Source organism: Odontesthes bonariensis, chromosome 6 (assembly GCF_027942865.1).
Source record: "Odontesthes bonariensis isolate fOdoBon6 chromosome 6, fOdoBon6.hap1, whole genome shotgun sequence".
Lineage (NCBI taxonomy): Eukaryota > Metazoa > Chordata > Actinopteri > Atheriniformes > Atherinopsidae > Odontesthes > Odontesthes bonariensis.
Window position 1 is genome coordinate 25,253,980 of NC_134511.1, and position 10,603 is coordinate 25,264,582.

Genomic DNA, 10,603 nt, shown 5'->3' on the forward strand with positions numbered 1-10,603 from the left:
ACTTTTTCTGCCCCTTGTAATGCCATTGAAGACGCTTATCCGAGGTGCCACTGGAATACCATGACCTGAGGGAGGTTATTAACAAATCTCGGGCTACAGCACTTCCACCCGACAGACCTTATGATTGTGCCATCAAACTCCTTCCAGGTACGTCACCTCCTAGGGGAAGACTCTATTCTCTGTCTGCCCCTGAATACCAGGCCATGGAGAAGTATGTGGAAGACTACCTCAGGCCTGGAACTAAGAATATGAAACCAGACGCCCTTTCCAGAATTCACGAACCCTCTGAATCAGTAACCTGCGGGGCTGGTGAGTTTATTCTCCCTGAGTCTGTCAGATTATCTGTCACCAGATTGGAGTTGGAAGGAGAGATCAGGGACGCCACTAAGGATCTCCCTGTACCTGCTTCATGCCCCCCGGACCGAGTGTTTGTTCCTGATCGCCTGGTTCCTAAGGTACTTGATTTTTGCCATAACTCTCGTTTCTTCTGTCATCCCGGGATCAGCAAAACCCTACAGATTGTCCGAATCCAGTTTTGGTGGCCGTCCCTGACCAAGGATGTAAAGGATTTTGTCACGTCATGTCACCAATGTTGCCGGGCCAAGTCGTCCCGCCGTCCGCCTTCTGGGTTACTGCGACCGCTCCCCATCCCGTCCCGCCCGTGGTCTCATATCGCCATGGACTTTCTCACAGGTCTATGCTCGTCCAATGGTTTCACTGTCCTCCTGACTATCATCGACAGGTTCTCCAAAATGGTCCATTTAGTCTCCCTCAAGAAATTGCCATCTGCTAAGGAGATGGGGGAGGTTCTGGCTCAAGAGGTTTTTCGTCTCTATGGACTCCCTACGGACATTGTCTCTGACAGAGGGCCACAGTTTGTTTCCCGGTTCTAGAAGGAGTTTTGCTCTATGCTGGGCATCTCCATCAGTCTTTCCTCAGGCTTCCATCCACAATCAGATGGGCAGACGGAGAGGGCTAACCAGGAAATTGAGACCAAGCTTCGCATCCTGTGTTTGATCCAACTAAGTGGGCTAATAACTTACCGTGGGTGGAGCATGCTATCAACGTCCTGCCTTCTAGTACCACTGGTCTTTCCCCCTTCTATGTCGTTTATGGTTTCCAGCCTCCGGTGTTCATAGTTCAAGAGAGGGAGGCTAAAGTCCCATCTTCCCATGCTGCTGCCATGAGGTGCCAACGTGTCTGGAGAATGGCCAGGAGGTCCATGATCAGGATGTCAAGGATACAGTCCAGGGCTGCCAACCGCCGTCATACCCCTGCACCTGACTACCAGGTGGGCCAGAAGGTCTGGCTGTCTGCAAAGGACCTTCCCCTACGGGTGGACACGCGCAAGCTGGCGCCTCGCTTTATTGGACCTTTCCCCATCTCAAAAGTCGTTAACCCGGTGGCTGTTCGCCTGCAATTGCCCCGTTCCATGAGGATCCACCCCACGTTTCATGTTTCCCGGGTCAAGCCCCACATCCTGCCTCACCTTGGGCCCACCTCTGGGCCCCCTCCTCCCACCCAATTCCTGGATGGGGATCCCATATACACGGTTCGCCGCATCCTCCAGTCCAGAAGGAGAGGGTGTGGTGTGCATTATCTGGTGGACTGGGAGGGGTACGGACCAGAGGAGCGTACCTGGATTCCTGGTTGGTTCATAATCGACAAGACCGTCATCAGAGATTTCCACCGCCTCTATCCCGATCAACCTAAGGGTCCATCAGGAGCCGGACCTTGAGAGGGGGGGTACTGTCATGATTCTGGCCCGTCTGCCTGCTGTCTTCCTTCCCTGCTCACCATGTCTGCAATCAAGTTCATCTGCTTCCCCTGTCCCCTGCCACTCCACACTCAATCAGCGTCATGCCACTCACCTGTTCATTAGCAGTTATATTCAGCTCTCTGGCAGGCAGACGGTGCCAGATCTTTGAAAACCTTCGAGTGAGTAGATATCCAGCATTCCTTCTCTGACTGATCTTGTTCTCGACCACGTTCTGCCCTACGGATTTCCCTGCTCTGCCTCACCTCCGTCTCCTGCCTACTCCCATGAAAGGATCGTTTGCCTCTGCCTCCCTGGTTCTGACCCTGTTTCTGTCTCCTGGATTCTGTGCTCTTTTCTGCCCCTCCATTGAATCTCAAGGAGAAACTAGACCTCGCCTAACCAATCCCAGAAGGAACGGAACCTCAGCCCACAGTTCCACCCGAGCTCAAAAGGTTAGTGGCAGTTTTTCAGAACTTTCGATCCTCTTTCTGAACAAATATAAGCCACTAACCTGTTTCTCCGTCCTCAGTGGTTCCTGTCCTTGCTGCTGGAGATTCCTGTCCAGAACTCTGTTTTATAATAAACTTCGATTGTTGTCTGGCAGAAATTCTGGGCAGAAACTCATTAAACTGTTGCGCAAGTTTTGTATTTTGTCAGCTTGTGCCATGGGAAATTTGTTGTAATGTTTGTATGTTTAAAATCATCTGGGCCTTCTGGACCAGCCAATTAACTGAGTTTGAAATTTATGTTATTAACATAAATGATTGAGTTTCCCTTTTTTCTATTCATTCTGCCAGCTTGATTAGCTGTATTTGTGTCCTCTTGTTGTCATAAATGATTAAGTCTTATAATATCATGCTGACTGGAAATTTGGTCCACATTGAAGCTGTTTTTTGGTAGTTTGTGGTGGGCAAAAAAGGTTATGAGGACGGTTAATTTTTTTTCCCCAGAACATTTGCTCTTACCATTAAGTCAAGTATATTAATTTATCAAGCACATTTAAAACAACCAGAGCTAATTGAAACTGTACACAATATTAGGCACAACAATAGCAAATAAAAAGCAGAGAAAATAATATGTACTTACAAATCGCACCCTACTTTTTGATCATATTTGGTTTTCCAGTTTTATTAAGATCTCCAATTTCACAATGGGATGAAATTCGAGATGGGCAATGATCAAGGCCACACTAGTCTTATGGATCAGTCGGGATAAATCCCTAAAGCAAGTTTTAATATCTAATAGAAAGCCTGACACCAAGACTGGCAGCTATGATGCCAACGCATTGATGTCCCTGGTTTTTTGATGGCATATTATTTTATTGATTCCTTTCAAGGAAATTCCCTTGTTAGAGCAATATAGAGTGATAATGGTGATAGTGAATAAAGTAATGTAATTGCTGTGGTAATTTTATTGTTTATAATTTTCATTTTGTTATAGATTTTGGTTATTATAAGGGGAGCTACATTTAACACCAAAGCAGTTCAGCATTGCATGGTAAAATGTTAGCTACATAGTGAACAGTCAATTAGGATCACAGGCTCTCTGGTCTACACTATATTCATTTCAGCAACTGAAGCCACATGTCTGGGCTTTGTCACTGAAGTGCATGTATCAGCATGTGTCAGAGTGCACTAAGAGCCTGCTCTCCAAAGCAGATAGAAACCACTTAGTAGCTTCTAGGACCTCCTTCTTCCATAAATGCTGTCACTGTTCAGGAGCCTGTTTAGGGATTCACATACAACACAGAGAGATTATAGCAAGGCCAGTTATCATCTGCTTGTCAGCAGCTGAATAACATGAGCTGTTAACTTTCTATTTTGAGGATCTGGTTTGGATGTTCTCATCAAAAGAAGCCTCTGAAAACAGAAGTGATTTTGTGGTTTCCTTTGTTCTGCAGGGGCAAATCCTCTCTTTTACTCTGCATTTGTCTTTTCAAGAGGGAGGCCGAGCTCAGCTTTCACAGCAATCATTAAGGGCCTATATCCCATTCAGAGGCTAAACAGTGCCTAGACATCTATGCAAGGGATGACAGCTCTCCTCTATTTGCCTACTGAGAACATAGCATTAATTGTCTGAAGGTCCAGTAAAAGCTAACAGATTGCAGGTCTTTTTATAAATTTCAACAGCAAACAGTGAATGCCGTGATGACATCTGAAATAGCATCCACATCTGAGTCTCTGACTCAACATACTCACCTTTCTGTGGGATGCAAATGTTACTGGACGATAGGACACAATGCTTATGTCTTTCTACACTGTCTGGGTATTGATAAAAAATTTAAAAAGGGACTGAAGAGACTGGAGCCATGCCTGACTTAGGAAGTTGTTCCAGTCATTTCCAGGAGAAAAGACAAGAAAACTCCATTCTTTTGCAGAATTAAAAAAGAAATGAAATACTAGCTATTGAGACTAAATGTCATACTAACTTGAACAACATGCCTTTTGTTTTTCAAGATCCCATCAAGTATAAACAGAAAAATCAATGTATTCCATAACGATATAAAAAGATTTTGATTTAACATTAATACTGTTGAACTATCATGCTAACCATCGACACAATGTAGTCCATAGAAACTGTGATGTAACAAGCAGTCAAATTGGATAAGTTGGTAATTATACATTATAATGTCACATACCACTCCACATGACCCACTTGTACCTTGCACCCAATCTTTCTTTTGTTGTTCTCTAACTTTTATCTACAAGACATCTCTTTCCACCACTTGATAATTTGGTCGCTGAGCTAGCAAACTACAAGAATGTTTAACATCAAAAAATGGTGCAAAACCATAGGATGTCCGAGAGAATTTCACTGCGCAATCAAGGAAAAATGTTGTGGACAAGAGAATGTAATGCCAACATTTAAAACATTGCAAATCAAGCTTTTTTTTTTTTTTTTTTTTTTTTTTTACAATGTCCCCACATGAACAAGTAAATCTTCAAAGAATCCATAGTGATAACACAATGCACAGCTAAGTTGGCTAATTTCATCACTGGTTTTGGACTCATGATAACCTTAGTTATATTCAAACTATTAAACCTCTAATCTGGCATGATATGTGTGAGTGTGTATTAAAAAAATAATTTTAAGTTTCAACTTTACACACCATATGCCACCATGGTTCCAGAAATGTAGCGCCCAACACAATCTACAATCATGCTTATGAATAGTCTTCCTCTCATCCTTAGCCTGTTTTCCCTTAATCTTGTATACTGGCTATGGTTACATGGGAAATGTTGTCAACAATGACAGAGGCAGCAGTCCTTCTTTTTCACTTATTCTATCCATTCTCTTCAGTGGGGTCTCGCTTCTCAATTTGCATGCCATCCAGCAATCAGCAACACCCTGTTACTCCTAAAAACACACTTTTGTTAGCCCACTCGGGAAGCTGATATCTCCTCATTGTCACTACCTGCTCAATCACTACCAGAGAAAAATCTTATCATCCACATCAGATCTGTTATCTTCCAGTTACCAGCCTTCCGCACTCTCACATCACTCTTGACCTTGTAGTGGGATCACCTTCTTCACAAGGTTGAACTACAATTTCCACAATAGTTACCCATTTTTTCAAAGCTATTCATGTGATTTTCTTTAAATCACCTTTTTTGTTTATGGGATTGCAGATCTCCTGGTGTGTTATATTTCTGCCTTCAAAGCATTCCCCTGTAGTTCTCATATCTCTTTGCAAGATTTGAAAACACACTCTACTGACACTGGAAATATTTTTTATGCTCTGTTAGAGTCAATGGTTTATTCAGGGTTCATTCTTGGCATATATTGAGTATGGCTGCAACAAAGAAGCTCACCTACTGGTATATTTACTTTTAAGTGGTTTTGTGGTTATCAGCCATTTCCCTCTCAGTAATGGAATTGCTGTTCTCTTTGCACCAGGTTTTGGCATGAGGCTGTTGTTAGTTAGCTCTGCTGACAAAATGATCCTGCTGATCATCATTTCATTTCTGTATCCACATACAAACTGATTTTAGCAGAATCTCACTCTGTTTTATTGGCCACTTTGAATTAGAATACATTATTAATTCTTAATGCGAGTGCTACTACTGATTGTCTTGTGCTCAGTGCAGACTGTGAGTGGATTTGACCATAGTGTTCATGTACATCAGCACTTATGGGTGCTATTTATGATAAAGAGTTAAATGTATTGTGTTATTCTGTGATGTATCATTTTGTGTTATGGGAAATTCAACTTCTTTTTGGTGGATCACTTGAAGATGTTACTAGCTAGGTAATGGCCAAAGGTTAAGTTGTTATCAAATCTGCATTAGAGCCCTGAAATGTTCTAGAGATGTTCTGAATAAGAGGCATGTGACAAGGCAAATGTCTGCAGCATCTGCTGCCTTGTGGAGATTTTTTACTCAGCTCCCTTATGAAATCCCCAGGCAGATTAACATGTTTGAAAATGTACAAATTTACCAGCAAATGTTCTGGAGCGTTTACTGCCTGTGTGAGAGTGTGTGTGCTGGAGGGAGCTGCTGTTTCATCCTCATTTCTACTGACCTGTATGTTGCTTTCCACTGTTGTAGACACATTCAGATACATGCAGTTATATAAAGTTTCCTGCTGTATACCACATGTGGGAACAGCAAGTGCAGAAAACATCCAGACCAAATTGTTTGCCCATTCTCCTCAGAATCTGTAGTTGTGATGAGTGAGAACAGCTTTGATGTTGTAAAGGTCCTTCCCAATTTGATCATTGTGTATGGATTGAGTTTTCAGGTTGTGTTTGGTTATTTGTGTGATTGCTTCACCGAAACTTGCAAATCTTCTTACTTGTGGTGTTATGGGAGTTATAACAGATTTATTTATCTTTGTTACAATACTCAACATGTAGGGCCGAACCGGACCGGGGGACAGAGAGAGAGGGAGAGCAACGAAAAATAAACGGAACAGAAATAGGAAGAAGCCATCAGAGAAAACTAGAGCCACCAGTAAGCAGACAAGCAGAGAAAACAAACAAACAAACACACAAACAAAAAAACACAAGTAGCAGCAAGCACATACCACAGGACAACACAACAACTGCTTAGCGAGCATGCTACTGGGCTAATGAATTAGTGTGTGTGCGCAGGAACATGTGATACACATGGCACAGGTCCCACATGATAACTGAGCCTACATACCCAAAGAGCCCCGCCCACCGGATGCCACTCAGCACTAACACCCCCCAAGACCTAATGTGTGTCTGTGTGTGTGATAAGTAGTAATGTCTAAGGTGTAATTAAAACAGGAACGGGGGGCTGCAGAGTGCAGCAAAGGGGACCACCTATGTGGTCCCATCCACTACACCCCACAGAACACTCGCCCCCAAAAACCCTACGTGTTAGAGTGTGTGCTGTGTACAGGAGCCAGAAAGAAGAGACGGCTCTGTCCCTTCCTGTACACTGTATCTATGTTGGCGGACCAGCTGCACCTCCACCTCGCAGAGGCAGAGGAGGCCTGGTGGTGGGAGCCACCATCGGCGTCGCGAGACCCTTTTCACAGGGGCACGTGCCCCCCCTGTAGATCTGAGGTGCTCCGGTATGCCAGGGTCACTGATTTTTTTAATTAATTTATTCATTTATTTATCTTTTAAAAAATAGGCTACGTTAGAATTTAAGTCTGACATATGGGGAAATCTATAGATTTCATGCTTGCATTTAAATAATAATAATAAAAAAAAAATATATAGACTACCACTTTAGAATTTAAGTCTGACATTCATGCGGAGTAATCAGAATCCACTTGCGCTCATTGGCTGCTGCAATGAAATGGAACGTGACGAATTTGTCAGGCACTAAGGAGAATCTCCTTGATATCGATTGATTAGGGAAAAGGCGTCCTGGTAGCAGACCATTCACTCCGGCGTGAAGTGAAGTGAACAGTAACGGTGCGTTCACACCAGACGCGGTGCGAGTGTTGCCGCGGGTGTAAATTGAATTCACTCGCCTCCTTCGCGAGAGTAAAAAACGAGTGAATAGCTCAAGGGGCTATTCATTTCATTCTCTCATCAACCATGGCTGATATAAGCAAGGGCGTAACTTTGGGTCTACCATTGGGGGGGTTAAACTCGCAGCATATTTATTTATTTATTTATTTAATCATTTTCTTGCTCGCTAATTTGCCATTCCTGTGTTAGAAATACATTGTGATACTTTTACTGATTTAGGCTACTTAACGTAAATGCAGCAGTTCACTTCACTATTTATGCCATAACGACACAGTAGTTAAATTCAGTGTTTAAGCACTAGCCAACATTGGCAGATGACAAGAACTTAAAGATTAATCAATTTCATCACTGTATTGGCACCTACATGCAGCAAATGTATTATGCACAATGCAACTCTCGATACATCACACAATACAGGGTGGCACACTGGAGTGCAGCTTGCACCTTTATTCAGAACTGATTTCACATATTGCCCACTTACTATCACATTAAGATTGCTATAAATTAATAATAATATTATTAAAGGAGTCAGACCTGTTACTGATGGTGACCTTGTCTTTAATGTCGGGTGTGTTTCCAGAGCCACTAAAAAAAAGCTGTAATCAAACCTCTGCTGAAAAAGGACAATCTTGACAAGACACAAATGAACAACTACAGGCCTATCTCAAATCTCCCATTTTTAAGTAAGATCATTGAAAAAGCGGTTTTTCAACCACTTAATTACTTTTTAAAACAAAACAACTGCTATGACACCTTCCAGTCAGGTTTTAGACAGCACCACAGCTCTGAGACTTCTCTGACCAAAGAGTTTAACAACATATGTCTGAATACAGACGGTGGAAAAATCTCAGTCTTAGTTCTACTAGATCTCAGTGCTGCATTTGATACAGTTGACCACAATATATTACTGAAACGACTGGAAAACTGGGCGGGTTGAACAAATTTCACGGAAAAACATATGTTTTGACTGTTAAGCCCGGTGAAGATTTAACACATTAGCAGTCATTCCAGTTGTCAACGCCACTTAAAAAGGTGATTTTCTTCTCTTCTAGCATTATCCTGACAGGAGAACCATGCCAACTTTGGATGCAGTTATCTTAGCGATAGCAATAGCCTCAATATACATATCATTGGAAACTTAGTTTATGGCCGTTCATGTGAGCACAATAACTTAGTTTTGTAAATTTTACCAAAGCGACTGGTTTGCCTTGCAGGATCACATATAAGGAACACATGAGGTGAACGTCTTGGTATGTGCAAGACAACATTCAAGATTTTCGCGCTAGCTTTGTGAACTTTCTGAGCAGCCGTCACAGCCCTTTTCCATCAATTTAACTCTCGTTAATCCACCTCTTAGCACAACAAACCTCAAAAAAGTGTGACTGTTTTGGAGCAAACAGCAACTTAAGATACAGTTCAGTGACATTGGTTCCACACAGTGATCCCTGGCACCCTCTGGCACCACTCACCAGGTTCAGCGGCTGCGCATAAACAAACTTTCGGTAGAGAAATTGGGTTGGGTAATACCAAGGCCCAATCCCAATTCACCCCTTGGCCCTACCCCTCACCCCTTCCCCTCCATTTTGCGCGTTCACGTGTAGAGGTAGTGTTGTCCCAATACTCTTCCAAAGCCCTTCCCCTTAGCCCTACCCCTCCGTTGTAGCCCTTCAAACGGAGGGCTTCGGCCAGGCAGACTCCGTTTGAAGGGGTATGATACATTTCCCAGAATACAACGCGACTACCGGGAGATCGCGAGTCTTTTTAAAAATGGCAGAAGCAAAGAGAGCACCACACAAATGTAAGTTCTTCTATTTTTTTTTGCCATAATTTAACTGTTTTAAGTTGTGATAACTGGTGTATTGTGTGAGTTTAAAGTGGTGGCAATGTGTAGTTGTTTTCTGCTATAAACGCACATGGGAAAAGTCGCTATTTTACATGGAGTAATCGGCAATGCATGTGAAGGTGCTGCGAAAGAGTTGTCGTTTTTTAAATTGTAACACGAGTATTTACAAGCAATGTAGTTGGTTAACCATAGAGAAGTTCCTTTTGAGTTACGTGAGCGTCATTTCGCTACCTATTATCACAAGTATTCATATACGTGACTGATTCACAGGGACTCAAGCACAAACAAAGAGCCTGATCAGGTTTAGCGCCGAAAACGAAGATCTGTTTCTAAAGTCATCCCCATCCCCAAAAAGAAGTAGGAAGTCCAATCCCATAATGGATTACCTGATACATGAGAGCCTGAAGGAGCAGAAGCGCCACGAGCAGAAAACGGAGCGCTTTTTAGCTCGGTTTGAGCGCATGATAGACAAACTTTACGGTGAGTTGATGCGCCATGCACCTATTGTACACACAGCCACCACTACCGCATTCTGAAACACCTTTTTTTAATTTTTTACAATGGATGAAAGTGCATGCTATAATGTCATATCGTGTCTTGTTCCCCCAGAACATCACTGAGCCCATGCAGCACCTCCGATGCGCCCTCCGCTGTTCCTGCTCCGGTCATCTCGTTCTTGATGATTGCACTGTTGCCCGTTTATATTCATACTTTTTATTGTCCATATTTGCACCACACACTTTACAGCAGACACTTTAAGCTGTTATTTCTGAAAATAAGCTGCCTTACCAGTCTGTAATGTGAGCCTAATAAAATAAATTAAGGACAAAAGGTTTGTGAGCATGATTATCACATCAACATCATATGAACGACTGGAACGGATATTGGTATGAAGAGATTTATTATACAAGGGATAACAAAAAAAATTGGGGTACATGTTGTGGTCCAATGGGCAATAATTTGTAGGATGACCCGTCTGCTGGAAAGAAAAACATGGAAAGATCAGGCTTTTATCCTCCCAAACCAACACATTGATAGCACACACAATGCA

General features: G+C 42.7%; 1 long non-coding RNA gene across 1 annotated transcript; it reads left to right on the forward strand.

The window, feature by feature from the left end:
• The first annotated feature begins 9,456 nt into the window (after nucleotides 1–9,456).
• Nucleotides 9,457–10,250, forward strand: LOC142382937 (uncharacterized). Its single transcript, XR_012769970.1, has 3 exons — nucleotides 9,457–9,507; nucleotides 9,823–10,032; nucleotides 10,162–10,250. It is a non-coding gene; the product is annotated as an uncharacterized LOC142382937 (long non-coding RNA).
• Nucleotides 10,251–10,603: the final 353 nt, after the last annotated feature.